Raw genomic sequence first — 6,000 nt, 5'->3', positions numbered from 1 at the left:
CGCGCGCGCGGGCGGGGAGGAGAGAGGGAGCCGGTGGACCGGGCTCACCTCGCGTGGTCCCGAGTGGGACCCGCTTGTCGGTGACACGGTTCACCGTGCGGAACGCGCACCCGGCGCGCGCTAGGGTTTGGGGGAGGGACGCGGTGCACGCGCGCAGTTCGCGGGGGACACGGATGCGGCGGGCCCACGCGCAGCCTCACCGCTCGCGGTGGACCGCGCCCGCGAGCGGGGCCGAGGGGAGCGGCTGACCGGGGTCGGCTCGACCCGGTCTTGGCCGAGCTGGGGCCGACGTGGCGCCTACGTGGCTGCCACGCGGGCCGGCGGGAGGTAGACGACGACGCCGGCCGGAACGGACGGCGGACAACAGCGGCGAGCGGCGGAGCGAACCACGGCGATACAGGAGAAAGCGAGCACACCGGGTGGTTGCACGGGACGAGGGGAGTCGAGCCAACGGCTCGGATTCGCCGGAGGGAGCTCGACGGCGGCGGATTGCGGCGGCGGCAACCGGCGGAGGGAAAAGGGGAAAACGGCGACGAGGTCACGGGGGGCCGATTCCCGGCGGCGAGAGCATCTACGCGGCTACGGGAATCCGTCCCTTGCGCCGGATTAGGAGGAAACGCATCGAGTGAGGCCGGCGACGAGAGGCGCTTCCGAGCTCGGGCGGCGACGGCGGCGAGCACACGGCGAGCGGCGGCAACGGTCGGGGCGGCGCCGGCTAGCTACGGGGAGGCTACTCGTGCTACTACCCGAGTCTAAGGGGAGGAGATGGAACGAGGAGGAAGAACGGAGGGAGGCACTACCGTGCGGGCGGGCGCAGTTACGAGAGCCGACGGCGCGAAACGTGATCGTTTCGGCCTCGGGCTGAGGAAGAGGAGGGGGAGGGCGCGCCCGGAGTCCCCTTCCGCGTCCTTGCTCGTGCCGGCTCCTCCGACACGTGCAACGACGAACGGCGACGGCGAACAGAGCACGGGAGGCGGCGACAATGGCGTGGCGGCGAGAGACGAAAAAGAGGGAGATTGGAGGAGGAATGAGCTTGGGTTTATAGGGGCGACAATGTCGGTTTGGGAGAGGGGAACCGACATTGGACGGTCAAGCCGGCGAGCTGGCGCCCGGCTAGCGGCCAAAACGACGACAGGAGGTGACGCCGGCGAGAGGAGGAAAAGAAGAAAGGAAGAGGGAAAGGGGGCTTGCCTCCTTGCCGCTTTGGGAAAAGGAGGAGGGAGCGGGGGTGACGCGGCAGAAGGAGGAGGAGCTCTGCCTCATTTCCTTGGAAGCTAGCGCGGGGAGAGGCGGGGCCGAGTCGATGACAACAGCGATGACGGCGGGGCGGTTTGGAGCGGAGCGGCGACACGGGCGGCAGGCGCGGACAGGCGCGGCTGAGGCTGACGGCGGCGGCGACCAGGCGGTCGGCCACCATGGCACGCGCGCGCGGGAAGCAATGGGTGGCGCGGCGGTTTGAGCGGCGCGGCTCGGGCACGCGTGCTGGCTCGCGGGGCCGAGCGGCTGCGCGGCTGCAAGCGCGGCAGGGCGGCGGGGCCGGGCGGCGCAGACGGCGCAGGCGCGGCACGGGCGGCGACCACGCGGGCGCGCGCACGCGAACAACGGCGCGCGGGGAGCGGCAGCGAGGGAGCGGAGAGGGAGGGCTCGGCTCGGCGCGGCTCACGCGCACGCGCGCGCGGCGCGCGGGCAGAGCGGAGAAGAGGGAGAGAGAGATAGCGAGAGAGAGAGAGAGAGAGCCGGGGAGGGAGGGGGAGATGGGCCGAGAGAGATTCGGCCCATCGAACCCGAGGGAGGCAAAATAGACTTTTGCGGAGGGATTGATTTGGGAAAGATTTGGATTCGGGATTGAACTCGATGATAGATCGGGGATTTGAGATCTGAGATGGCACGAACACTAGACAACAAGCAAAGAAACAGATTTCGCAAATAGGGTTTTTAAGAGATAATTTTTCCCGCTAGGCGCCACGACGGAACGGGCGCTACAGACCAACCCCCCTAACAAGAATCTCGACCCCGAGATTCAGCACCTAAGGGAGCAGCTCCGGGAACTCGGCGCGGAGAAGATCTTCTTGCTCCCAGGTTGCCTCATCTTCAGAATGGTTGCTCCATTGGACTTTGTAGAACTTGATGGTCTTCCTTCGAGTCTGACGTTCTGCCTCTTCAAAAATCTTGATCAGTCTTTCCTTGTAGGTCAGATTCTTTTCCAGCTCGATATTACCCAGGGGGACTTGCTCTTCTGGAACTCGAAGACATTTCTTTAACTGGGATACGTGGAACACGTTGTGCACATATGCGAGACCTTCAGGTAACTCAAGCTGATAAGCCACTTCGCCACGTCTGGCGGTTATGAGGTAGGGGCCGATGTAGCGGGGTGCTAACTTGCCGGACATCCCAAACCTCCTTATACCACGGAGAGGCGATACCCGCAGGTACACATGATCTCCTTTTTCGAACTCAAGGTCACGCCTTCGATTGTCCGCGTAATTCTTCTGACGGTTCTGCGCTGTCTTTAAACGTTCTCGGATCAGTTTAACTTGTTCTTCTGCTGCCTTGAGTACGTCAGGACCGAATACCAGTGCTTCGCCCACCTCATTCCAGCACAAGGGAGTGCGGCACTTTCTTCCGAACATTGCCTCATTCGGCGACATCTGAATGCTGGCCTGATAACTGTTGTTGTATGAGAACTCAGCATACGGCAAACAACGATCCCAAGTGCCTTCGAAATCCAGGGCACACGCACGTAGCATGTCCTCTAGGACTTGGTTTACCCTTTCTGTCTGACCATCGGTCTGCGGATGGTAGGCTGTAATAAATTTAGATCGGTTCCGAGGGCTTCATGCAACTGCTTCCAGAACTTTGAGGTGAACTGAGTGCCTCGGTCTGACACAATTTTCTTGGGACAGCCAAATCTACACACGACATGGGTCATGTAGAGTTCTGCTAGTTTCTTTCCATCAAAGGTGGTTTTCACTAGCACGAAATGAGCTGATTTCGTGAGTCGGTCCACGATTACCCAGATGGAGTTGTACCCGCTAGGGGTTCTTGGCAAACCGGTGATGAAATCCATTCCGATCTCTTCCCATTTCCACTCGGGAATCGGTAGGGGTTGCAGCAGACCAGCTGGCCTCTGATGTTCTGCCTTGACTCTTTGGCAAATGTCACACAAGGCTACGCATTCTGCGACATCTCGCTTCATTCCAGCCCACCAGAAGTATGCCTTGATATCTTGGTACATCTTCGTACTTCCTGGATGAATGGAGTAGGCGGACTCATGAGCTTCCTTTAGGATGAGATCTCTTAACTCCTTCTTGGCCGGTACACAGATGCGTGGACCGCACCAAACTGTGCCTTGATCGTCTATGGAGAAATTGGTGTCATTCTTCTCCTGTATTCTTTTTATTAATTCTTTTATCCCTTCGTCATCTTTCTGAGCCTCCCGGATTTGCGATTCTAGGGTAGGCTGCACTGTCAAGCTGGCAGGGACACCTGACTGTACCACGGTCAGCCTTAACTTCTCCAATTCTCTGCACAGGCGATCTTGGTAAGACCGTATTTGAGCTACATTGCAATAGGCCTTGCGACTTAGCGCATCAGTGACCACGTTAGCTTTACTGGGGTGGTAATGAATTCCAAGATCGTAATCCTTGATTAGTTCCAACCATTTTCTCTGCCTCATATTTAACTCGGTCTGAGTGAAGATGTACTTGAGACTTTTGTGATTGGTGTATACTTCACATCTGTTCCCGATTAAATAGTGCCTCCAGATCTTAAGAGCATGAACCACGGCTGCCAACTCGAGGTCATGGGTGGGATAGTTGACTTCATGAGGCCTGAGCTGCCTGGATGCATAGGCCACAACCTTTCGTTCTTGCATTAGGACACATCCTAAGCCTTGTCTTGTTGCATCATAGAAGATCTCGAAATCTCTTCGGATATCTGGCAAGGTGAGAACTGGGGCAGTGGTAAACCTTTTCTTCATTTCTTGAAAGCTGTCTTCACAGGCTGTAGACCATTGAAATTTCTTTTCCTTCTTTAACAGCTCGGTCATAGGTCTGGCTAGCTTAGAGAATCCTTCAATGAATCTTCGATAATATCCAGCTAAGCCAAGGAAGCTGCGAATCTCTGACACATTCGTGGGCGGGTTCCAAGCAAGTACAGCTTCAACCTTGCTGGGATCTACTTCGACACCATTGGGGGAGATCACGTGTCCAAGAAATGCTACTCGGTCTAACCAAAATTCGCATTTCGAGAATTTAGCGAATAGTTGATGATCCCTGAGCTTTTCCATTATCAGCCTCAGGTGTTCAGCATGTTCTTCCTCATTCTTGGAGTATATCAGGATGTCATCGATGAACACCACGACAAACTGGTCCAGGTATTCCATGAAGATTTTGTTCATTATGTTCATGAAGAATGCTGGAGCATTGGTGAGTCCGAAGGACATCACTGTGAACTCATATAGACCATAACGCGTTGAGAAAGCGGTCTTCGGGATATCTTCAGATCTGATTTTCAATTGGTGGTAACCTGATCTCAAGTCAATTTTAGAGAAAACTCTTGCTCCTTTAAGTTGATCGAACAAATCGTCAATCCGTGGCAACGGGTACTTGTTCTTTATAGTTACTTCATTTAGGGCTCTATAGTCGATTACCATTCTCTCACAGCCATCCTTTTTCTTGACCAGGAGCACTGGGGCTCCCCAAGGGGATGAGCTAGGTCGCACATAACCTTTACTCTCCAATTCTTCGATTTGTCTTTTAACTTCTGCTAACTCATTAGCTGCCATTCGGTAGGGTCTTTTTGCAATTGGTGCGGTGCCTGGTGCCAGTTCTATGGCGAACTCAATCTCTCGGTCTGGTGGCATACTTGTTAATTCTTCTGGAAATACGTCGGGATATTCACAGACTATGGGCACCGACTCCAAGGAGGTGACTTGTAAACAGGTTAGGATAGACCGACTCGCGGTAGGGGTGTTAGAGGTAAAGCGGACTTGCTTTCCTCCAGGTCCTTGCAAGGTGATGGACTTTTCGGCACAATCTATCTGCCCTTTGTGCTTAGCCAACCAATCCATCCCTAGGATGATGTCCAAGCTTTGCGAGTCTAGGACTATCGGTTTGGCTAGGAAGTCAACTTCCTCAATTCTAAGGTTAACTTCCGGGCATATTTGAGTTGCCCTTATATTCCTCCCAGGGGAATGTACTATCATTGGTACACGTAAATTTTGGGTTTTCCAACCATTTCTTTTCACAAAAGCTTGTGATATGAAAGAATGGGAAGCTTCTGAATCAAACAGAACTATTGCGGGTACGGAGTTGACAGAGAACATACCCATCACAACGTCTGGAGCATCCTGAGCGGTCTCAGCTTGAATGTGGTTCACCCGGCCTCGACCAAAGTTGTTGGAAGCACGAGAGCCTTGTCCACTTGCCTGAGAGCTAGGACGAGACTGAGCTGCCGCTGGAGTAGGAGTTCTGGCAGTGCTGCCATTAGCATGCCCTGAGTTGGTGTTGGTAGGATTCTGAGGGCACTGTCGGGCATAGTGACCCATCTGGTTGCACCGGAAACACTGAACTGCTGACGGTCCTAGCGGTGACTTGAAAGAGGTAACACTGTTTGGTGCAGTATTGCCACTAGGGGCACGCTGCTGTGGCTGAGGTGCCGGACGGTTCATCTGAGGACGAGGGGCGTAGCCTGGCTGGCGGTTAGCCTGAGTGACCGACTGGTGGTATTGCATGGGTTGACCATAGCGAGGGCGAGGTGCGCCTCGGGAAGAATTTCCCTGATGGTTAGACTTGCGTTTCTTGTATTCTTCGGTAGCCTCTTTTCTGGCATCCTCAAGTAGAAGTGCCTTGTTGATCATATGTTGAAAAGTGGGGAAGTCATGAGCAAGCAACTGGAGTCTCATTCCTACTGCGATTCCCTTCAAGAACTTCCTGATCTTCTTCTTGTCTGTGTCCACTTCCTCAGGGGCGTACCGAGCCAACTTGTTGAACATACTTA

The sequence above is a fragment of the Oryza sativa genome, chromosome 2, assembly GCF_034140825.1.
Source record: "Oryza sativa Japonica Group chromosome 2, ASM3414082v1".
NCBI lineage: Eukaryota > Viridiplantae > Streptophyta > Magnoliopsida > Poales > Poaceae > Oryza > Oryza sativa.
Note: the sequence above shows the minus strand (reverse complement) of the source record.